Consider the following 25,731-nt stretch of genomic DNA (forward strand, 5'->3'; position numbering starts at 1 on the left):
CACATCATCCCGTCAGCTAGAGCTACCGGACTACTACCCCTGATATCCCACATCATCCCGTCAGCCAGAGCTACCGGACTACTACCCCTGATATCCCACATCATCCCGTCAGCCTGGCGTCAGAACCAGAGCGCTGAGTGGAACCTGTCCTGACTTCCATACCAATGATCCCTTTAATAGAAGCCTGGGGTCAGAATCAGAGTGCTGAAGGATTTGCCCTAACTTCCATACCGGAGATCCCTTTAAGAGGGAAGATGTACCTATAGGATGGAGGATGTGTATATGGGCACGGAAGGGGTGATTCATTTCTGTCATGTGCTCTAGGTTCCTTTTTGGGGGTGGACAATGGCTTGGAGCTTATATTTCCAGGAATGCTAGATTTATCTCACCCTGTCAGTGTCTGCTGAGGTGTTTTCTGGAGAGGGAAAACTGTTGCTCATAGCAACCAAAACAGCTCTGGTGAAATGAAAGATGCTTAGTGATTGGTTGCAAGGAAAACTGTTGATCATAGCAACCAATCACAGCTCATCTTCTTTTACACAGCTCTGGTGAAATGAAAGATGCATCATGATTGGTTGGTGATACCCCCCCCACACACACACACATTCAGAAATACAGTGCCTTGCGAAAGTGTTCAACCTTTTCCCACATATCATGCTGCAAACATAAAGATACCAAATGTAAATTTTTGGTGAAGAATCAACAACAAGTGAGACACAATTGTGAAGCTGAACGAAATTTATTGGTTATTTTAAATTTTTGTGGAAATTCAAAAACTGAAAAGTGGGGTGTGCAATATTATTCGGCCCCTTTAACTTAATACTTTGTTGGGCCACCTTTTGCTGCGATTACAGCTGCAAGTCGCTTGGGGTATGTCTCTATCAGTTTTGTACATCGAGAGACTGAAATTCTTCCCATTCTTCCTTGGCAAACAGCTCGAGCTCAGTGAGGTTTGATGGAGATCGTTTGTGAACAGCAGTTTTCAGCTCTTTCCACAGATTCTCGATTGGATTCAGGTCTGGACTTTGACTTGGCCATTCTAACATCTGGATACGTTTATTTGGGAACCATTCCATTGTAGATTTTGCTTTATGTTTGGGATTATTGTCTTGTTGGAAGACAAATCTCCGTCCCAGTCTCAGGTCTTTTGCAGACTCCAACAGGTTTTCTTCAAGAATGGTCCTGTATTTGGCTCCATCCATCTTCCCATCAATTTTAACTATCTTCCCTGTCCCTGCTGAAGAAAAGCAGACCCAAACCATGATGCTGCTACCACCATGTTTGACAGTGGGGATGGTGTTGTTCAGGCTGATGAGCTGTGTTGCCTTTACGGCAAACATGTCATTTGGCATTGTTGCCAAAAATTTCTATTTTGGTTTCATCTGACCAGAGCACCTTCTTCCACATGTTTGGTGTGTCTCCCAGGTGGCTTGTTGCAAACTTTAAACAACACTTTTTGTGGATATCTTTGAGAAATGGCTTTCTTCTTGCCACTCTTCCATAAAGGCCAGATTTGTGCAGTGTACGACTGATTGTTGTCCTATGGACAGACTGTCCCACCTCAGCTGTAGATCTCTGCAGTTCATCCAGAGTGATCATGGGCTTCTTGACTGCATCTCTGATCAGTCTTCTCCTTGTTTGAGATGAAAGTTTAGAGGGACGGCCGGGTCTTGGTAGATTTGCAGTGGTATGATACTCCTTCCATTTCAATATGATCGTTTGCACAGTGCTCCTTGGGATGTTTAAAGTTTTGGAAATCATTTTGTATCCAAATCCAGCTGTAAACTTCTCCACAACAGTATCACGGACCTGCCTGTTGTGTTCCTTGGTCTTCGTGATGCTCTCTGTGCATCAAACAGAACCCTGAGACTATCACAGAGCAGGTGCATTTATACGGAGACTTGATTACACACAGGTGGATTATATTTATCATCATTAGTCACTTACGACAACACTGGATCAGTCAGAGATCCACCATGAACTTCTGGAGTGAGTTTGCTGCACTGAAAGTAAAGGGGCTGAATAATATCGCACGCCCCACTTTTCAGTTTTTGAATAGAGATAGGGGTTATATAGAGCTCCATGAACCGAACATCAGCCAGTGTCTGTCTAAGTGCAGTTACCTGTGCTATTGGGTGTTTAAGCAGGTTGTGGGATGCAGTGACAGACAGAAGGCAGAGCAAAGGTTAACAAATTGAACAGTTTTAATTTAACAGGGTTAACTCCTCGCAGGGAGATAAATGGTTAAATGAGAGTTAAACAGTTCAATGGCAAGCAATAGGCAAAGTTAATGCGCAATAAAGAAGATAATGGCAGTTGTTTAAATCACTTGTTGTATCCCAGTCCACAACTGAAGCTTTGAAGGCAGTGGTGCCAACGACGGCTGGTGCAGTGCTGTTCCAGTGGGGTCCTGCAAACAACGGTCCATCTTCTGGCGGCAGCGGTTGGTCTCCGGCACTTTCCGCTGAGCCCCTAGTCCATAAGTTGGTGCGGATAAATCAAACAGGGTCGCAGCACTGACAGTCAAATGTGGAGTGGCAAGTGTCAACTGGCAAGGTAGCACGCAAATGTCTGTCCAGTAGTTGACTTTCTCTATGCTGCACGTGTGCTGTACTCACAGTCACAGAGCACACGTGTCTCTCTCTGAGTAGCTGCCGTCACCTCAATGGCTGCTCTGCTCGGATTGCGTTGCTCTGCACGTCCACCAATACCAGTAAATCTCCATGCAGTTAGTCTCTCACACAGCTGTCCCAGATCTGTGCTCTGTGGCCAGGAGCTTTTCCCAACCAACTCTCGCTCGGAGTACTCTGACCAACACAGGTGCTGCTGTGCATCTATCAGTCTTAGGGAACACACCTCAGGATCCTGCACCTGGTCCCCACTTCTCCGCGCGAGCACCGCACTCTGCACAGCCGAGCACACAGCGCTCTGCACACACACTGTCTCACCAGCGCGCCCGCTGAAGTTCTGCTTAGCCACATCCCATCTTCCTGAGTCATGGGGCCTGTCCTGTCCCCTATTCTTTTTCCTAGGCAACATGAGACGCAGCCTCAGCAGTTCCGGACCCAGCATGATGCAGGCACCTGCAGCCTGGTCTTCCTCCTTACAGGTGCATGAAGGGTGTGGAGACAGATAAATGGAGCAGATTCTGAGGAAAACTTAGAAAGAGGGAACAGGGTAGAGTTTGATTAGTGAAGTGAGGTGATAGGCCTATTTAAAGTGGTGTGGTTTTAAAGCAAGCTGTAGCATCAGCATCCCTGCATGCTGCCTCTCTCCCCTGGCAGGGACCCAGAGTCACTCACAGCCTAGGCCCCTGTCCTGCACGCCCTTCTCCTCGCAGCGGCCCGGGGTACACGCATGGCACGCAGAACCCATGGCATTGTGCTTAGGGTGCACATGTCCGCTCCCTCTTAAAGGGGCTGCTTCTGCCATCCTAAAGTTTCCACAGCCAATAGCTGGGAGTAACTTATCATTTAAGGCACCTCCACCTGTATGGAGGTGCCTGTGCAACATTGTTAGTCTGTTCCCAAACACGCTTGCTAGTTCTCAGGTCCATGACCACTAGTTACCACTAGTCCTGATAGTGTCTTCCGCCCCTAAGTCTGTATTACAACCGGACCCCCCTGCACCTGTCGTGCCAGTCTGTATAACAGCTGGACCCACCTGCAACTGCCGTGCCAGCCTGTGTATCGGCCGGGTCCTCCTGAACCTGCCATGCCAGTCTGTACATCAGCTGGACACGTCAGCACACTTGCCGTGCCATTCTGCATACTGGCTGGTCCCCTCAGCACCTTACAGTGCCAACCTGTATATCAACCGCACCAGTCCACACCTGCCATTGCCTGCCTGTATCAGCAGTTCTCTCCTTCCCGGCCATTCCAGCTATCAGTCCCTTGGGGGTTAGCTGCCATGTGTCCATGGTCTGTCCTGGAGTAGCAACCTGGTTTTCATTGGGAGCCAAGTCTAACCCCACCATCAAGAGCTCCAGGCTTTCCTCGGACTATGGCACAGTAGTTACACCACTCCCGTTACACACAATTAAAGATGTGGGGGCTAGGTATTACTCAGATTGTTCGAGATTCAGATTTCAGAAATCTGGCCCAGTATGAGAGAAGTCTTGGAGACAGAGATGTGAGGTTTGAATCATGGAGGATGATAGTCTTAGACCAGTTGCAAATAGAGAGCACTGGTAGGGTGACAGACAGAGATGAGGGATGAGATATAGGGTGGTTCAGAACAGTGGATAAATTTGTGGGTGAGAGAGATATGTTTGTATTGTATTCTATAGCGAATGGGCAACCAGTGTAATGACTGGCACAGGGTGAAGGCATCGGTGAAGTGGCTGGACAGAAATAGGACCTTGGCTCCCACATTCAGGATGGATTGGAGAGGAGAAGGAGACCAAGTGGTAGATAGTTGCAGTAGACCAGATGAGCATGAATAGGAGCAACGGTAAGATTTTTTTGCAATTTCAAATGTGAGAAAAAATTGGATTCTGGAGATGTGTTTAAGATACAGGTGACATGGGTGAGTGAGTGATTGGATATAGGAAATTTCTGGCACAAATATAACCCCAAGACAGTGAGCATGCTGATAGCTGTACTAATGTCTTTTTAACAGCAACTATACTATTGGCACAGATATAACAGTGTCAAGTCTAATAGCACGGTGTCAGCTATAGCAGCATGTAGTAGTAGCGTCTATGGCTTGCAGCAAGATTTGTGGCATGCAGTAAGATGACACCTTCTAAATTCAGCTTTATGGCTGTCTGGTCTGTCAAACCTGTCTATGGGAATTTCTGTGAAATGTGAATATTCTACATTTCATGTAATTTCCTCCTTAACTAAGTGTCATGGTTGTGGACAGGGTTCATGCCCTGTCCTCTCAGGGTTAATTGCATGTGGCCTCCTTTTGGATCTGGGAGGGGTATATATACCCCCGCTGGACTCAGTTATACTTTTGTTCTGTCTGTTTTCTGACCCCCTGTTGTGCGTGTGCATACTGTGTTGTTGTACTGCTTTCAGTGTTTGACCTGGTCTGTTCACTCTTTCGGTTTCTCTGCTTGGCATCCCTAGTTGTTTTGCTCCTCTGGTTCTGACCTTCTGGCCCGCCTGTCTGGATTCCGCCATTTCGCGTCTCTTTTGTACCTCATTGCTAGGCTCGGTTTTCTGACCTTTGGCTTCCACCTGACTAGTCTTCCATCTCATACCCCGGTACCTCTTTGACCTCCTGGTTTTGACCTCGGAACGTTGGATTCCCCTTGGCGCCTCTTGTCTCCTTCGTACTTCGGCGCCTAACTCCGACCTTGGCCACTCCCCCTGGGTCACGTGGTGAAGGTCCTGCTCGCAGCTCGGTTAGTTCACGGTCGCTCTGCGCTCTGCTTCCTCGCAGCGGCGTGCAGCCCTCCCTGTAGCAGTTACACCTGGGGTCATGACAGTAAGAAAGATATGAAATGCAAACATTTTATAAATTTAATTTTTGTACTCTGTTTACTGTAATTTTATGTATTTCTTGAAAACTTTAAATTTATGGAGATTTCAACAAAGTCTTGCCACATTATGATATGTTCTTCCTGTGTGCCTTCAAGGGTCTATGTGTTATACAAGTATTAGGAAAAAAACTAATTGTGTTCTCATCAATATGTTGTGTCGTTACACAGTATATCGGAGTGGATTCTAAAGACAGAACACTAACGACACAAAAATAAAAAATAATATTTTTATAGTTATTATCCACCTTCTTTTACATATTTTTGGTGGAATTAAACTTTAAGAAAAAAGAGAATGAATACCAGTCGATCACAAGTGAGATTTCAGCTCTGAAGCCGACAGAATTACAGTATATAAGCAACACTCCGTATGGTAATTAGCCTAATGGAACAATAAGAACATTATTTTGTTGCAGATTTCAGCTTTCAGCAGAATCATTAGCACTCAGACATTGCACTTGGGACATACAGCAACCAATATCTTCACCATCACATAGTGTAAGATAACAGGGAAGAACGTGACACAAACAAACCAAAGCGGTCACACTACATTATTATAATGTTACTGTCATTTTGTAAAACTTTGAAATCCGAGTTGCTCACAGAACCTCCATAATGGGTCTATGGTAGAGATGAGCGACTTTGCCTTTTTTAGGATTGAGTCAGGTTTCATGAAACCCGACTTTCTCAAAAGTCGAGTCGAACGAAATCGGCCGACTATCGGGAAAAGTCGAAGGTCCGACTGAAACACGAAACCCAATGCAAGTCAATGGGGAAGCAAAGTCGGCAAGGAGTGGAGGACAGGAAACACACCTACATGCCGGACCGCTTTTTTAAAGTGCGCGAAAACTCTCTCTCTCTCTTTCTCTCTCTCCCCAGACGCTGCACATGTCATCTCGTTTCCCACAGTGTACGTCCTTGCTCAGTGGCTGAAAAATGTCACGTGCGAGCATTCTGGGAAATCCGACTTTGGCGCTCGTTTTGCCGACTGCATGGCCAACTTCACGCTGTGGTCGGGTTTCGGTCAGCGAAACCCGACTTTGCCATAAGTCGGCGACTTATGAATCTGGCCGACCTGTTTCGCTCAACTCTAGTCAATTGGTCTATGCTTTCACTCTCACAGAGCTTTGTATGAACCTATAGACTTACTATCCAGCTCATATACTGATCTTTGCAAAAAGCTCATGTACAAGCTGCCGACTTCAGAGTGGTGTTTTGAACAATTACTGGGGGTCTCAGGACCTGGACCCGTAAGGATCAGCGACACTGCTCACATTCTATAATATATAAAAAGTTGTATAAAGTGACAGTTACACTTTAACAACCACAAAGTCACCAAAGGTCCTTGGGGGTGCCTAAGAGAGAGTGGGCCCTGAGCAATTGCCCAGTTTGCCCATGCCACATGATACCGGCCCTGACTGTAACTAGGGCTTATAGTTCAAGCATACTCCAAAAATCCCGTAATATCATGCTAGAGTTTATTTTCGGGGTAGATCTTCTGTTCAGGGAAACTCGTTATATACAGTGGAATGTCTCTTCCTTTTGAAGGAGACTCTATTTGGCTAAATCATGATTTAAAGTTTTTTGATGGGTCTTTCACTGATTTACAGCGTGGCTAACTATAGGTGACGCTAGAGAGACAGGTTTTTTCCCTATTGGAGGAGAGTTAATTTGCGTACCCATTTCTCAGAGTATTGACAGATTGCCAGCTGGCTTTCTTTTTTTTATTAAGGAGAAAGAGAGCCCTCCGAGAGTTACACATTTTATTGGAAAATACAGTATCTTTATGAATTTCATGGGAGAGATAGAGAAAAAGCTTTAATCGTAGTTCATATCAAAATAGTCATAAAGGGATGAGGATTATGGCTTTCTCTCAAATATTAATTTGCAAATGATTTAGATTTTTTTGGTGGAAATATTCTGGTTCTGCAGGAAACACAGAGACTAGCTATGCATCCCTTTAAGGCTTTGTTCCCAGCTGCTTTGTAGCTTCCAGTAGTGGAAACTGTAATGTTGTGACTGCTGCATCATATGCTGGACCTCACCAGCTCCTGATGGCCCCCTATTGGCTTGCAATTAATGGGATTGTGAGCGGTTCATCACTGTGCCACCAAAGGTAGTGTTCCAACCAACGTGCCCGATTATTTATGTTGGATGGCACAGAACTGCCACCGGCAATATGAACAGTGCTTTACCCCAAGTCTACAGAGAAATTGTATCTGCAACCCTACCTGCAAGCTTAGTTTGTTGTATGGCCTGCACAGAGGGACACGTGAGGAGACATTGGATAACCCTTCTCAGTAGACCGGAGAAACTGAAGAAACCTAATGAGAGGTCATGGTCTACACCGCGCGGTGACCTCCCGAACTGACAGCGAGAGAAAGTCAACGTGACTCTACAGAATGCAACTGTATATTTCAGGGGTTGTCTGAGGTCAGGGCTACAGGAGTTTGTATCCACATGTTCCCCTACCAGAATCCCTTTTAGGCTCATACTCATCTGAAAGGAAAATGGACAAATGCAATGCAATAAAAAAAATCGGATTGCACGCTGACCAATGTTAATCTAGGAGGCCCTGCTCATCTGTGATTTTTTTCTCAGTTCATATTGGGATAAGAAAACAATTGCAACATGCTGCAATTGTCCCCGTATCTTAGACGAGACTCACCAATGCGAGTCAATGGGTGCGAGAAAAATAATTGCATCGCTCTCGGACCATGCTAGTGCCATCCGATTTTTAGACACCCATGTCCTTGAAAACCCAACATTTCAGCAGCTGTGACGTTTCCACAATCAGTGATGGTTTGGGGAGCCATGTCATCTGCTGGTGTAGATATAATGTGTTTTATCAAGACCAAAGTCAGCGCAGCCGTCTACCAGGACATTTTAGAGCACTTCATGCTTCCCTCTGCCAACAAGCTTTTTGGAGATGGAAATTTCATTCTCCAGCAGGACTTGGCGCCTGTCCACACTGCCAAAAGTGCCAATACCTGGTGTAAAAACAACAGTATCACTGTGCTTGATTGGCAGCAAACTCACCTGCCCTTACCCCATAGAGAATATATGGAGTACTGTCAAGAGGAAGATGAGAGACACCAGACCCAACAATGCCGACGAGCTGAAGGCTGCTATCAAAGCAACCTGGGCTTCCATAACCCCTCAGCAGTGCCACAGGCTGATTGCCTCCATGCCACACTGCATTGATGCAGGAATTGATGTATTGAAGTATCGAGTGCATTTACTGAACATACACTTCGGTAGGCCAACATTTCCGATTTTAAAATATTTTTCTCAAGCTGGTGTTATAAAGTATTCTAATTTACTGAGATAATGACTTTTGGATTTTCATTGGCTGTAAGTCCTAATCATCAACATTAACATAAATAAACACTTGAAATAGATCACTCTGTAATGACTCTAAATAATATGTGAGTTTCACTTTTTGTATTTAGGAACTGAAATAAATGAACTCTTTGATATTCTAATTTTGTGAGAAGCACCTGTATATATTGAAGAATATTTCCTTGGAAATCTATGAGTAGAGAATTGCTCTATATATAAGCTCATGTTAAAATCGCATTGCAATCGGTTAGCATTTGCATGGAAATCGGATGTAAGTGGATGCTAGGTGTTAAAATTCGGATACTACTTGCATGAAATTTGCATGATACTCGGTCCCACTTTTCTGTACTGAAATAGGACCATTTTTGTTACGCTGACGAGTATGAGACCTTAAGGTAATTATCATCTGCATTTTCTTTCAATATATACCATATCATTAAAAGGAATCTGTCATCAGGTTTTTGCTGCCCTGTCTGAAAGCAGCATGATGTAGGACCAGGGACCCTGATTCCAGTTATCTATTCCTTACTGGACTGCTGCAGTGCAGATCTACCAGTTGTCTGATTACTGAGCCCCATATAACTCCTTAAACACCACTGATTAACAGCTTTCTGTGTCCACTGTGCATAGGCAGAAAGCTGCTTTGGGTTGGGCTTTTGAAGGACTACATGGCAGCAGGTGTACTAGTCCTTTAGTGATAATCTCCGTCTGATAAAACACTGATTTTATCAAAATTAAAGCAAGCAGCCCAGTAAGTGACACATCGCTGGCATCACAGTCTTTGTCTCGATATTATACTGCTCTCAGGTTTGGTGGTAAAATCCTGGTGACAGATTCTCTTCATGCTCATACTGGTGCAGAAAAGCACCCTCTTTCACTACATCACAGGCCGGTGCGAGGAGCAGCTATCGTCCTCCATACTGAATTCACTGATACTGTAGATAAAGACAGATAACTAAAAAACTGAACAGCAACTTCTCTGCAGCAAAGGAAGCAAGAGCTAATATAAATGCATTATTCATGGCCATTGTTATGTCTGGAGAGTACGATACTGTACACTTTTCTCTGGTTAAAAATGCAATGAGATATCTTTCTTTTTACTCTCATGGTGTTTAAAGGAAAAATTACCAGATTTTTGCTACCACATCTGAGAGCAGCATGATGTAAAGGTGTAAACCCTGATGCCACTTACTGGGCTACTTACTGCAGTTTTGATAAAATCTTTATTTTCTCTGCTGAAGGTCTACCAGTTCTCTAAATTCTGAGCCCTGAATAACTCCACCCACACCATTGATTGGCTGCTTTCTGTGCACACTGTACATAGGTAGGAAACTGACAAATCAGTGGTGGGGGTGGGTTTGGACTATATGGCAGCAAGATTACTAGTCCACTAGTAATAATCTCCTACTACGAAAACTGTGATTTTATAAAAACTACAGCAAGCAGCCTTAGTAAGTGACACATCACTGGAATCAGGGTCGTTGTCTCAACTTTATACTTTCTGTGGGAACGCAAGCACCTTGCAATACACTTTTTCATTATTAACTTATCTAGAGAAAGAGAGTTTAGGGAACAAGTTTTGCCCTTCATTAAAAAGCCAGCAAGCTGGTCTGAATTTGTTACTGGTTCAAATCGCCTGTTGTTAAAATAGAGTGTTCCAGTTAATCTGCAACCAGAAAACTCATAGATTGTTCATGTTTCATTGAAACCTCTAAGCTCAGTGCCTCAGTTGTGATGTGTAACCAACAAGATTTGTGCCTGCATATTGTTCTGCAACCATTAAGCCTGTGCCCTCACTGTGAAACCAAAACTGCCAAGATGAACGCCTCTATTGTGACGTGTGGCCCAAAAGGATTTGTACCTACATAGTGTTATGAATCCATTAAGCTTGTGTCCTCAATAAAAGACTTTAACTGACATGCTTAGCTGCCTCAAACTTTGCCATGTCTGTGTCCGTCACTGTGCCAATTAAAAATGGGAACTGAGTCTGGGATCCCAGGGACTTTACGTTCTGTCCAGGTTACAAGCCAGCAAATGTAATTCATCAAACACTTTGAAGGATTTTAAACGATGGCAAAACCCTAGTATGGATTAACACATCTTATTTTCTTGGTCCAGACCATGGCTTCTGGATTAGCAAATAGAAGAAACACAAGATGACTGACAATCTTCCTCAGTCTGGGGCTCCATGCAACATCTTGCCTCGTGGGGTAAGAATGATTCTGGGAAAGGTCAGGAATCAGCCCAGAACAGCACAGGAGGACCTGGTCAATGACCTGAAGAGAGCTAGGACCACAGTCTCGAACATTACAGTTAGTAACACACTACGCCATCATGGATTAAAATCCTGCTGGGCACGCAAGGTCGCACTGCTCACACCAACACATGTCCAGGCCCATTTGAAGTCTGCCAATGCCATCTAGATCAGGGTCGGACTTGCCCACTGGAGAACCGGAGGATTTTCCTCTGGGCCCAGGCACTGACACCTGCTGGCATACTGGTCAGCAGCTGCCTAGGGCCCCCACTGCCCTCCCGATGCCAGTGGAGCAGCAGCTGGAGACAAGAGCTTGTCCCCGCTGCTAAACAGAAATGAATATTCACGCTTCCCCACACCCCCATGGGCGTGGAGAGGAGTAAACACCATTTCACTTTAATAGCGGGCAGTGTTATGAATGGGTCACCGAGGAGGATAGCAGGCCCAGGCTAAGCCACAGAAAACCAGAGAGGTTGGTAACTAAGCGAATGCAGACCCCTGATCCTGTCCACACAACTAGCAGTAGCCGTGGAGCATACCTACGATGATCCTAGACGCCTCGGCACAGCCGGAGAGCTAACTAAGCCTAAAGCAAGAAAGGGGAAATCTAAACTGCCCCGGAGCAGACCCCAAAGGAAGAGATAGCCCCCAAACATATATTGTCGGAGAGACAAGATGAAAACACAAACGCAGGCAGAAAAATAGACTGAGCAAACGATGGGGGCAAAACTGACTAGACAGGACAGGAAAGGAAAGGCACTGTCTGCAATCACACAAAAAAACCTGCAAAAGTCCAACACGTCTGATGCAAAAAAAAAAAAAAAAGTCACACGACTTCGCCCCCCACTATATCAGTACTCTGGTATATTCTGAAAGCAAAGCAAAAAGAGACCAATATAAAAGGGGACAAAACAAACTGGCACATGCAGTAACATATGGGCGGTGATTCAGCACAGCCCCAGCCGGAGCTAGCTGACCCGCACAAAGCAGAAACAAACAAAACCAGATCAAATGCAAACAGAATAGTAAATGAACCACTTAGCTGAACATGCAGTGAAAGAGCAGGAGACATCAGACCTCAGGAGGCACAGGAAAAAAAAATCACCAGCAGGGATAGAGGGAGTCAGTTGTCTTAAATCCCAATCAGAAACCCCAGATCTCCAATCATCATCCTCATTATCAGGTGGCAAGCCTCTGTCAATCAGATCAGCTCCACTACCTCCAGTAACCACCAGAGGGAGCCCAGAAAGAGAACTCTCCATCTGACCAGCTCCACTATCTTCAGTAATCACCAGAGGGAAGCCAGAGAGAGAATTATCAACAGGTCAGTGTTAGCTGCAGTCTGAGGTTAACACTGCACGCAGGAGTGGACATACTGCATGTGATGTACCCCGAAAGTGGGCCCCTGCAGGGCGGCTAACCCTGAGGGCAATCGCCAGGCAGGGAGTTGATCCCTGCAGCTTGGCAGCAGAACGAAGCTGCAGGGATCTGATGCCATCCTTCTTCCTGCCCGGCACTTCCTGTCTGACACAGCGCAGCTGGATGATGTCATCATTCAATGTGGCTGTTTCAGAGAGAAAGCTGCCGTGATGTGCTACGGCTGCGGGGAACGTGCGGAGAGGTGAGTGGTGCTGTGTGTGTCTGTCTGCCTGTGTGCGGTGCTTTGTGTGTGGTGCTGTGTGTGTGTATTGGAGATTGGCAATGATGTGGGTGATGGAGAAAGCAGTGATGGGGTGGTGGGGGAGAAGGCAATGTTGGTGGTGGTGGAAACGACAATGGGGGTGGTGGGGGGTGGAAGCAATGATGGAGGTGGTGAAATGGGCAATGATGAGGTGGTGGGGGAGAAGGCAATGATGGTTGTGGTGGAAAGGACAATGATGGTGCTGGTGGGGGGAGACAATGATGGAGGTGTTGGAATGGGCAATGATGGTGATGGGGAGGAGACAATGATGGAGGTGTTGGAATGGGCAATGATAGGGGGTTGGAAAGGGCAATGATGGTAGTGGTGGAAAGGACAATGGTGGTGGGGAGGAGGCAATGATGGAGGTGGTGGAATGGGCAATGAAGGAGTGGCTCCATAAGAAGCATTTCAAAGTTCTGGAGTGGTCTAGCCAGTCTCCAGACCTGAACCCAATAAACCCAAAAACCCAATGAGCCCAAAAAAAAAAAGTCACACGACTTCGCCCCCCACTATATCAGTACTCTGGTATATTCTGAAAGCAAAGCAAAAAGAGACCAATATAAAAGGGGACAAAACAAACTGGCACATGCAGTAACATATGGGCGGTGATTCAGCACAGCCCCAGCCGGAGGGAGCTCAAACCCAGTGTTGCTCAGCGACAGCCCCAAAACCTTCCAGATCTGGAGAAGATCTGTATGGAGGAGGGGGCCAAAATCCCTGCTGCAGTGTGTGCAAACTTGGTTAAGAACTACAGGAAACGTCTGACCTCTGTAATTGCAAACAAAGGTTTCTGTACCAAATATTAAGTTCTGTTTTCTGTTCTCTATGGTATCAAATACTTATTACATGCAATAAAATGCAATTTAATTATGTAAAAATCAAACAATGTAATTTTCTGGATTCTGTCTCTCACAGTTGAAGTGTACCTACGATAAAAATTACAGACCTCTCCATTCTTTGTAGGTGGAAAACTTGCAAAATTAGGAGTGTATCAAATACTTTCCCCACTGTATATATCTTTAATATAACCGGCTAAGCGTCACTCTGTCCGAAGCCTTTATAGACTGCGCAAGCGTGATGCGCCTGCACAGTCTGGCTCCAGACAGATTGAGGCAGCGCGGTGAGGAGTGTGTATGGCGTCAGAGATGGCGGTACGCATACACACTGCATACCGCTATGCCTGGTGCCATACTTAGATACTTACCTGACCGGGAGGTGTGTTGCCGCGGTGCTTCCCTTCGGCTGGAGACCGGGGCAGGAGTGCGGCCGGAATCGCGCATGCGCATATCGCGATCCGGCGCCATTTTACTGGACACATTTGTAGTGTGTCTTCAGCAATATGGCGCCGGACTCCTCCCCCAGCCTCCAGCAGAACGTGACAGGCAGCGCTGGAGCACAGGGAAGAAGGGTGAGTATAAATTTTTTTTTTGTATGTGTGTAGTTTAATAGGGGTGAGGGAGACCATGCATACCAGGAACGGGGGGTGAGAGGACCACGCATACCAGTATTGGGGGGTGAGGGGACCACTCATACCATGGAAGGAGGGTGAGGAAACCACGCATACCACGAAAGGAGGGTGAGGGGACCACGCATACCACGAAAGGGGAGTGAGGGGACCATGCATACCACGAAAGGAGGGTGAGGGGACCATGCATACCACGAAAGGGGGGTGAGGGGACCATGCATACCATGAAAAGAAGGGTGTGGGAACCATGTATACCAGGATGGGGGGGCGGGGGGACCATACATACCAGGATTGGGGGGCAAGAGGACCAAGCATACCAGGATTGGGGGGTGAGGGGTAGCATGCATACCAGGATTGGGGGGTGAGGGGACCATGCATACCAGGATAGGGGGGGTGAGAGGACCATGCATACCAGGATAGGGGGGGTGAGAGGACCATGCATACCAGGATAGGGGGGGTGAGAGGACCATGCATACCAGGATAGGGGGGGTGAGAGGACCATGCATACCAGGATAGAGGGGGTGAGAGGACCATGCATACCAGGATAGGGGGGGTGAGAGGACCATGCATACCAGGATAGGGGGGTGAGAGGACGATGCATACCAGGATTGGGGGGTGAGAGGACCGTGCATACCAGGATAGAGGGGGTGAGGGGACCATGCATACCAGGATTGGAGGGTGAGAGGACCATGCATATCAGGATTGGGGGGTGAGGGGGCCATGCATACCAGGATAGGGGGTGAGGGGACCATGCATACCAAGAAAGGGGGGTGAGGGGACCATGCATACCATGAAAAGGGGGTGAGGGGACAATGTATACCAGGATTGGGGGGCGAGAGGACCATGCATACCAGGATAGGGGGGTGAGAGGACCATGCATACCAGGATAGGGGGGTGAGAGGACCATGCATACCAGGATAGGGGGGTGAGAGGACCAGGCATACGAGGATTGGGGGGTGAGGGGACCATGCATACCAGGCTAGGGTAGACCATATACCAATAAAAATGCCCACCACCCGGGCGTAGAATGGGTTCATAGCTAGTATATATATATATATATATATATATATGGACTGTAAGACTCAAACGTGTGAAGATAGCCTAACATGTACTAAAGTTTTCCCCGATATATTATGTATCTTTGCAGGTTCTGTTCTTTGCTTCAATCCACTACTGTGTCCAGCCCTATTCCAGGGTGCTATTAATGGCACATTATCTTCCCTGTGATCCTGCCTTGTATTTGTAGATCTACTAGTTAAAGGGGTTATCCAGGCTTTTCACATAATCTCAGTACATATCTGGGCTGCAGAATTATGACAATAAGTAATTTACTTTCTGTCACTAGTTTGCACGGTTTTCTAGATATTCTGAACAGAACATCCAAGGGGGGGGGGGTGTTATGGCATTGAAATGAGAACTAGTCAAAACCTCCTACTCTACTCCAAACATGCCCTCTATAGCACCAACCCCACCCTCCATAGCTACAGGCCCTCCCACTCCACATGAAGAAGCCCTCATCACACAGTAACAAATCCTCCCCCTCTAGCAGCCTCAGTGCAGAGAGCAGCTGCTCCTCCCCCAGACACACGCTGAACAGTGTTCTATGGAAAGTGAAAGTAGTGAGGAGGGAAAATCGTCCTGTATTCTGGTACAGGCTGCTCCCATCAGTATTTGTGTCATTAGAGACACAGTGCTCACACATACACTGCACCAAATCTGCTGCTGTGCAAAGACATCAGTGACACAGCTGTCTCATTCACACAGCAGAGGCTTTGTCACACAACAGATTACATCAGTGACTGCCATCCCCTGTGCAGATTAGAAGCTGCAGACCCCCATCACTGGCCATCATGCAGTCTGTTCTCACTGCTGCCAGCAGCCCGGGACAGTGAGGGAAGGAATCACTGATAATGAGTTATGTATTGTAATCATGGAGTGGCCCAGAATACAGAACAATTTTCCCTCCTCACTAGTTTCACTTTCCATAGATCACTGTTCAGCGTGTGTCTGGGGGAGGAGCAGCTGCTCTCTGTAGTGAGGCTGCTAGAGGGGGAGGATTTGTTACTGTGTGATGAGGGCTTCTTCATGTGGACGGGGAGGGCCTGTAGCTATGGAGGGTGGGGTTGTTGCTATAGAGGGCATGTTTGGAGTAGAGTAGGAGGTTACGACTAGTTCTCATTTCAATGCCATAACACCCCCCCCTTGGACGTTCTGTTCAGAATATCAAGAAAACCGTCCAAACTAGTGACAGAAAGTAAATTACTTATTGTCATAATTCTGCAGCCCAGATATGTACTGAGATTATGCGAAAAGCCCGGACAGCCCCTTTAATTGTATAAAGAGAAGTACCGTACTTGGTCTTTCTGCTGTAAGGTCACTCATGCATTAACAAATGTGTGCAATTCAGAAATGTTATGCATAAAATATTAATGTCAGATGTGAAATGCCACCTGTCTCCAACATTTCACCCAATACATTCACTGCTGTTCTCCTCTGCCTCTGTAGGTGACGTTACATAATGGCACAGTCTAGTGCCGGCTCTACAACAGATGACTTAGCAGAGTGTGGCGCGTCCATTCCTTACTGATTTCCTCGGCAGGGGACTGAAATATCTCTAGACATCACATGAAGCAGGGGATGAAGTATTTCAGAGCAGAAACTGTCATTTCAATATATAAAAGAATATTTCTAGCTGAAAACATACAATTTTCAGATTCTGTATATTTAAGGTATCAATTATATCTAATGGTTTAGGAAATCTTTGTGATCTCACCATTGTTATTTGCTGTATGTTCTTTTACATGTAGTAATTTTCACTATTAGCCAAAGTACAATGTCGGATCATGGTAGTAATCACTATTCATTAATGATGATACGAAGGTCGAATCCTTTGGACCAAGTTATAATCTCACTTACTGCAGTTTTCAACCTCATTTTTTTTTCTTCCTACTACAAGCTTAAAAAAGTAAAACAGGGGGTACTCAGAGCATTGTATCTGTAAAGTCTTAATTGAGAAGATGTGGACAACTTGGGATTGCATAAAATTTGACTTAGGGGAAATTGTGAAGTGAAATCTGAAATTACCTTGTTATTACCGTTTAACCCCTATTTGGTGATCTAAAATTTACTGCAAAAATCCCTCAGGTCACAGCCTCAAAGTTTAGTAACAGCTGACAGAAGGAGAATCCTATGAATAATAATAATAAATTTTATTTCTATATCGCCGACATATTCCGCAGCACTTTACATTTCAGAGGGGACTTGTACAGACGATAGACATTACAGCATAACAATAATCACATAGATCATAACAGATACCAAGAGGAATGAGGGCCCTGCTCGCAAGCTTACAATCTATGAGGAAAGAGGTAGACACGAAAGGTGGGTGGTAACAATTGCCCTGATTGTATGGACCAGTCATAATAAGTGTGTAACTGTACGTACACAGAGGGCTAATGGATGCATAAAGCATGTGGGAACATGATGCGGGGAACCTGGTTATGGTAAAACCTTTGGCTGTGCCACACAGGGATAGATTAGGTTAATGTGTTGAGGCGATAGGCCAGTCTGAATAAATGTGTTTTCAGGGCACGCTTAAAATTGTGGGGATTGGGGACTAATCATATTGCCCTGGGAAGTGCACTCCAAAGAATTGGCGCAGCACGTGTAGAGTCTTGGAGACGGGAGTGGGAGGTTCTGATTATTGAGGATGCTAATCTCAGGTCATCAGCAGAACGGAGGGAGCGGGTAGGGTTGTATGCTGAAACAAGGGAGGAGATGTAGGGTGGTGCTGAGCCATGGAGGGCTTTGTGGGTGAGGGTAATAAGTTTATACTGAATTCTGGAGTGGATGGGTAGCCAGTGTAATGACTCGCACAAGGTAGAGGCATCGGTGTAACGATTGGTGAGGAATATGATCCTGGCTGCAGCATTCAGGACAGATTGGAGAGGGGAGAGTTTGCTAAGAGGGAGACCGATTAGAAGAGAGTTACAATAGTCCAGACGAGAATGAATAAGAGAAACAGTAAGAGTTTTTATGGAGTCGAAAGTAAGAAAAGGTCGAATTCTAGAAATGTTTTTGAGGTGCAGATAACAAAAGCAAGCCAGTGATCGAATGTGGGGGGCAAAGGAAAGCTCGGAGTCAAGTATGACCCCAAGACAGCGGGCATGTTGCTGGGGAGTAATAGTGGAACCACCCACAGAAATAGCAATGTCGGGTATATGTACATTAGTAGCGGGAGGAAACACAAGGGGTTCAGTCTTTGACAGGTTTCAGATATAGTGAGGACATGATGTTAGACACAGCGTTTAGACATTCGCTGGTGTTTTCTAGAATGGCTGGCGTGATGTCAGGAGAAGAAGCGTATAATTGGGTGTCATCAGCATAGAGATGGTACTGGAAACCAAATCTACTGATTGTTTGACCAATAGGGGCAGTGTACAAAGAGAAGAGGAGGGGGCCTAGGACTGATCCTTGAGGAACCTCAACAGTAATGGGAAGATGAGAGGAGTAGGAACCAGCAAAAGAAACAGTAAAGGAGCGGTCAGATAGATAGGAGGAGAACCAGGAGAGAACGGTGTCCTTGAGGCCAATAGAACGGAGCATAGTGAGGAGGAGCTGATGATCCACCTTGTTGAATGCTGCAGAGAGATCCAAGAGAATTAGCATGGAGTAATGACCATTTGATTTGATTAATAATCAAATTGAATAATGCCATAAGGAAAACAGAGAAGCATAACAAGAAAAGGGTAAGGTCAGGGCAGACGGAGTTCTCTAACAATTGAAGATAGTCAGAGTGTCAGGTCAGGTTGCGGATCCGATATACAAGAGCTGGGTGTCATGGTCACGTGTGTCAGGACGCAGATGTTTCCGCAAGGCGGACCCATAACACACGTGACCCTGGATACACCGCCTCCAGTGGGGCGCATTTAAATAATAAAACGTGCAGGTGGATACGCCGCCTCCACCTGGCGAATTTAGGTATTACACGTTATACATACAATAATCAAATAATAAAGGGGGAACCTGGGAAACTATAACAATGGTGGGCCCTGCGATAGGGAATGGGGAAATGGAAACCTCCTAAGCTCCCCTGAGCCAGTGTCCCTGCACTCCTTACATTCCCTAAACAGGCTCCGCGCCTGTCGCCGCACGCGTACCTTAACGCCCTTGCTCACCCTGACCCTAAACCCTCACTAGGGAATGGGTCGGTGCGGAGACTAATCCCACCACTGCACTAATAACACACATGAGGAAAGAGACAATACAGGGGAAACACCACTTAGCTTTGCTCTGTTGCGTGCGCTCCCAGCAACAGAGCCCTCCACCTGAGTGCATCTTCTCCTCCACCCGGATCCATCACCATAACAGGATCCTTCACCTTAGTGCAACCTTGGAGCAGAGTCCAACACCAGTTGCAGCTGCTTAGTACCAGAGTCCCAATGAAGTGTTCAGCTTCTGCCACGAAGTCAAGCATGCTTGAGTCCAGCTCAGCGGCCAAGTCCCACATGGTGAGTGCCACTCTCCATAGTAGCCACTCCACCAGACCATGCAGACACTTCCCGCTGACTCCATCACTGCGACCCCACCACGCCATGCGAGCCCTTCGTCCAGACACCATAGCTGCAACACGTCCCCCGGCTAAGCTGCGCAGGACTCCTCACCAGCTCCATCCTTCCTCCAGGCTCTCCAACTCAAAGTGAAAGCAATCTCACAATATCACAGGCCGTGAGTGAACACCCTGAGCACACCTTTATAGGGTGTCACACCTGATCCATAATTAAGTGAACATTAACCTAAACCTAAGGTGCGATACCATTCCCCACCACCGGGCAACTTAGAATGAACGACACCACGTGATAATTCTAATGGCCACCGGGGGCAATCACGACACACTTTGGAACCAAAGGAAAAAAAGTTCACTTAATGGATTTAATACCGCCAGATCCAACACTGGATCATGACACTGGGTCACTAATGGAACAGACAATTCAGAAGTACACGTGAAAGGAGATGGACATATTAACCACATTCCCACTTGAAGAATAAGTGTTATTATAATGTGAATTGTGACTTGTGTTAACAATGCTGATAATGTGTGTTGCTGGACAGTAGGAACAGCAAGACTTAATGCTTGGGACTAGCCCAGAGTGGGAAAAGGCTAAGTTGAAGGGAAAATAGAGAATTTCCTGTTGAGACATGATGTCACAGGGTTTCTGCAACAGAGAGGAGCCAGAAGACTGTGGTGTCTGATTGCTCCTACATATGGGCTGAGAAGAAGAACTTCTCCTTCATTTTAATGGTGTTTATTCCTTTTGGCAGAACAGGGGTTAACCGGCCATGTTAGAAAACTCTGAGCTCTCAACTGAGCTCAGTTATCCACTCAGTTCCCTTTATGATCTGGCTCCTGATTCAAATTTATGTCAGAGCTAGCATTTGCTGCATGTCTTAGGAGGAGAGGAGTTCATATGAGAAGGAGTGCTGGAGGAGTTATATGTGACTTTTTCGTGGTTTGAAAGTGTGGCAATTCCCTTCCTTCTTCTTCTTTGGTTTATTTTCCTTCCTCCACTCCCAGGTACATCCCTCTGTTATATGTGAGTGAATATTTTGTATGACTAGTGTTTTCTTTTAACCCTTGTTTGTGTTGCCATATTTGTCAAGTTGGAGTACTGCGGTGCACGATAGTGCCCCTCTTCCCTTTGTGGGGGAATAGAACAGACAAAGGGCTAACTCAGGAGATAAGGCAAGGGCATCTTGACCTTCAGAAGTATCCTGGGGAATAGGGCGAGCTAGGACGTTCCGTAGTGTCAGGGACAGGGAAGGAACCCCTTGTCCCAAAAGGAGCCCCTTGTCCCGAGTCACCTGACGGCTGTGTCATGACACATCAGCTGGGTCCCGAAGTGCATAGAGTAGAGACCTAAGGTATGGTGTAAGCAGTTTGCATTTCATAAGTGTCCCTAGTAGTGAGAGGAGAAAAATCGAGGAAAGTGACTAAGAGATAGAGTGATTTATCAGAGATGGGGAATGCTGCCTAGCAGTATGTCCCAGAGTTTATAACACTTAAAGGTAACGGGCCGAGATAGGACGGAGTACGCAAAACAAAGAGAGTGCCCGAGTAGGAGTTCCAGAGCTTCAGTAGAAAAGAAGTGTCATGGTACTGTTGCAGAATTTCTCGGGAAATTGGGCTCTTTCCCTATCCTTCATGCTAGGGAATGCCCAACTTTATCCATGTCCCCCGGATTACCCCAGAAGGTGGAGATCCAGGGTCACGTGCCATGCTATGCTCCAGACTTATCCTTATCTGTTCCCGCCCCCACCCAGGATGGTGTGAACAGGGCCGGTTTTAGGCAAAATGGGGCCCTAGGCAAAGTTTTAAATGGGGCCCCAAATGCTAACATATTGCACATCACACACAAGCATTTTGATTGTATTTACATGCGCTGAGTTCAGGCCGCTACTGTAAATAAGTGTGATTGACAATATTGAAGTCGTTCAACACTTGTTTCCCGGCCTCTTTCCACCGTCTGAGAAAGAGTGATGCGGACAGAACGATCACTAATGGATCAATCTGTCCCCATACAGTATCATGTTATCAGCAGCACATCTACAGTTTACACTCCATATACAGTTGAGGCCAAAAGTATTGACACCCCTGCAATTCTGTCAGATAATACTCAGTTTCTTCCTGAAAATGATTGCAAACACAAATTCTTTGGTATTAGTATCTTCATTTAATTTGTCTTAAATGAAAAAACACAAAAGAGAATGAAGCAAAAAGCAAAACATTGATCATTTCACACAAAACTCCAAAAATGGGCCAGACAAAAGTATTCGCACCCTCAGCCTAATACTTGGTTGCATAACCTTTAGCCAAAATAACTGCGACCAACCGCTTCCGGTAACCATCAATGAGTTTCTTACAATGCTCTGCTGGAATTTTAGACCATTCTTCTTTGGCAAACTGCTCCAGGTCCCTGATATTAGAAGGGTGCCTTCTCCAAACTGCCATTTTTAGATCTCTCCACAGGTGTTCTATGGGATTCAGGTCTGGACTCATTGCTGGCCACCTTAGAAGTCTCCAGTGCTTTCTCTCAAACCATTTTCTAGTGCTTTTTGAAGTGTGTTTTGGGTCATTGTCCTGCTGGAAGACCCATGACCTCTGAGGGAGACCCAGCTTTCTCACACTGGGCCCTACATTATGCTGCAAAATTTGTTGGTAGTCTTCTGACTTCATAATGCCATGCACACGGTCAAGCAGTCCAGTGCCAGAGGCAGCAAAGCAACCCCAAAACATCAGGGAACCTCCGCCATGTTTGACTGTAGGGACCGTGTTTTTTCTTTGAATGCCTCTTTTTTTCTCCTGTAAACTCTATGTTGATGCCTTTGCCCAAAAAGCTCTACTTTTGTCTCATCTGACCAGAGAACATTCTTCCAAAACATTTTAGGATTTTTCAGGTAAGTTTTGGCAAACTCCAGCCTGGCTTTTTTATGTCTCGGGGTAAGAAGTGGGGTCTTCCTGGGTCTCCTACCATACAGTCCCTTTTCATTCAGACGCCGACGGATAGTACGAGTTGACACTGTTGTACCCTCGGAATGTAGGGCAGCTTGAACTTGTTTAGATGTTAGTCGAGGTTCTTTATCCAACATCCGCACAATCTTGCTTTGAAATCTCTTGTCAATTTTTCTTTTGCGTCCACATCTAGGGAGGATAGCCACAGTGCCATGGGCTTTAAACTTCTTGATGACACTGCGCACGGTAGACACAGGAACATTCAGGTCTTTGGAGATGGACTTGTAGCCTTGAGATTGCTCATGCTTCCTCACAATTTGGTTTCTCAAGTCCTCAGACAGTTCTTTGGTCTTCTTTCTTTTCTCCATGCTCAATGTGGGACACACAAGGACACAGGACAGAGGTTGAGTCAACTTTATTCCATGTCAACTGGCTGCAAGTGTGATTTAGTTATTGCCAACACCTGTTAGGTGCCACAGGTAAGTTACAGGTGCTGTTAATTACACAAATTAGAGAAGCATCACATGATTTTTCGAACAGTGCCAATACTTTTGTCCACCCTCTTTTTTATGTTTGGTGTGGCATTATATCCAATTTGGCTTTAGGACAATTCTTTTTGTGTTTTTTCATTTAAGACAAATTAAATGAAGATAATAATACCAAAGAATTTGTGTTTGCAATCATTTTCAGGAAGAAACTGAGTATTATCTGACAGAATTGCAGAGGTGTCAATACTTTTGGCCACAACTGTAATATAATGTGCCCCATAGTCCTCCATATAGTATAATACACTTCTCATAGCCCTCCATATAGTATAGTTCACTCCTCATAGCCCTCCATATATTAAAATACACTCAGTCCTTCATATAATAAAATACACTGCTCAGTCCTCCACACAGTATAATACACTCCTCATAGTATAATACACTGCCAGTCATCGATATAATACAATTCACTTCCCATAGTATAATGCACCCCATAATTCTTAGTATAATATAATGTATTCCCCATAGTCCTCATTATACTATAATGCAGCCCACATATAGTATAATGCAGCCACCCCATAGAGCATAAAGCAGCCACCCCACAAAGTATAATGCAGCACCACCATACAATATAATGTAACCCCCATATATAATGCAGCCCCCCTCTTATAGTATAATGCAGCCACCCCTTAGAGCATAAAGCAGCCACCCCACAGAATATAATGTAACCCCCTCATAGAATATAATGCAGCCCCCCTCATATAGTATAATGCAGTCCCTCCATAGAATATTTGGCAGCCCCCTCAGAGTATAATGCAACCCCCCATAGAATATAATGCAGCCCCTTATATAGTATAATGTAGCCCCTCCATAGAATACAATGTAGCCCTCCTCATATAGTATAATGCATCCCCAATAGAATATAATGTAGCCCCCTCATAAAGTATAATGAAGCCCCATACAATATAATCTAGCCCCCCATAGAGTATAATGCAGCCTCCTTATATAGTATAATGTAGCCCCCTCATAGAGTATGATGCGATCACCCCCCATAGAATATAATACAGCCCCCCATAGAATATAATGTAGCCCCGAATAGAATACAGCCCACCTCCCCATAGAATATAATGTAGCCCCCCATATTATATAACACAGCCTCCCCCATAGAATATAATGTATAATGTACCCCCCATGGTATATAACACAGCCCACATAGTATATAACACAGCCCCACATGGTATACAGCACAGCCCCACATGGTATACAGCACAGCCCCACATGGTATATATCACAGCCCAACATGGTATACAGCACAGCCCCACATGGTATACAGCAGAGGCCCACATGGTATACAGCACAGGCCCACATGGTATACAGCCCCACATGGTATACAGTCCCACATGGTATACAGCACATAACAGCCCCACATGGTATATAGCTCCACATGGTATACAGCACAGCCCCATGTGGTATACAGCCCCATATGGTATACAGCACAGGCCCACATGGTAGACAGCCCCACATGGTATACAGCACAGCCCCACATGGTATACAGCACAGGCCCATATGGTATACAGCACAGCCCCACATGGTATACAGCCCCACATGGTATACAGCACAGCAGAGCCCCACATGGTATACAGCCCCACATGGTATACAGCCCCACATGATATGCACCACAGCCCCGCATGGTATACAGCCCCCCACCCCTGAGAGTGGCCCCACAATCCAGTACTGTTACATTAAAAAAACAAACACTCCTCACCTTCTCCTTGTGCCCGCGCTGCTCCCGGCTCCTGTCTCCTGCTCTGCCTGGTACACAGTGAGTGCGCGATGATATGACGTCATCGCGCACCCGCTGTGTTAGAGGCAGATCGGGGAATAATGGGAGAGGCTGGGGAAGTCAGCGATGGCGGCAGGTGGGGGCCCTAGGCAGCTGCCTGGGCTGCCTGCCCCTAACGCCGGCCCTGGGTGTGAACCCGAAGTGTATAGGATTACACTAACCAGATAGACAAGGGAGGACAAGCAGGGATAAATTAAAAATGCACTCACCAAACAACAGAGTGGAACAAGGGGAGGGTAAGGTAGGTAAAACCAAGGAAAGAATGAATATGCAAGCAAACTCAATGCAGGAACAACTCTCCAAACACCAAACAACTTCAACTCCAAACCAGGCAGAATGAACTCTCACTAGCAATTCCCAAATTTGTGTAGCAAGCATATATAGCAGAGGGGAATGTCTAACACAGAACAGCTGAGGCAATCCACAATAGAAAGCTCCAAGAGATAAACTGAGCTGATTAACCATAGCAATGCTACAGCAAAGAAAACCTGCACTGTTTGGGCCTGTTTCACACATCAGTTTTTTCTGTCAGTTGTAATCCGCCAAAATGGCGGAAAATGGATCCGCCTGCGTACGGATTTCTTCCTTCGCCGGATTCGTAAAAAAAAACAGTCCGGTGGCACATCAACGTGTGCCACCGGACTGTTTTTTTTTACGAATCCGG

The 25,731-nt window shown here is 45.9% G+C and overlaps 1 long non-coding RNA gene across 1 annotated transcript; it reads right to left on the reverse strand.

The window, feature by feature from the left end:
* Positions 1-2,181: 2,181 nt before the first annotated feature.
* Positions 2,182-25,409, reverse strand: LOC141083786 (uncharacterized). Its single transcript, XR_012230827.1, has 3 exons — positions 25,277-25,409; positions 5,218-5,422; positions 2,182-3,158 (listed from the first exon to the last, which is right to left on the reverse strand). It is a non-coding gene; the product is annotated as an uncharacterized lncRNA (long non-coding RNA).
* Positions 25,410-25,731: the final 322 nt, after the last annotated feature.

The sequence above is a fragment of the Dendrobates tinctorius genome, unplaced genomic scaffold (genome assembly GCF_039654945.1).
Source record: "Dendrobates tinctorius isolate UK_male_01 unplaced genomic scaffold, ASM3965494v1 ptg000021l, whole genome shotgun sequence".
Taxonomy (NCBI): Eukaryota; Metazoa; Chordata; class Amphibia; order Anura; family Dendrobatidae; genus Dendrobates; species Dendrobates tinctorius.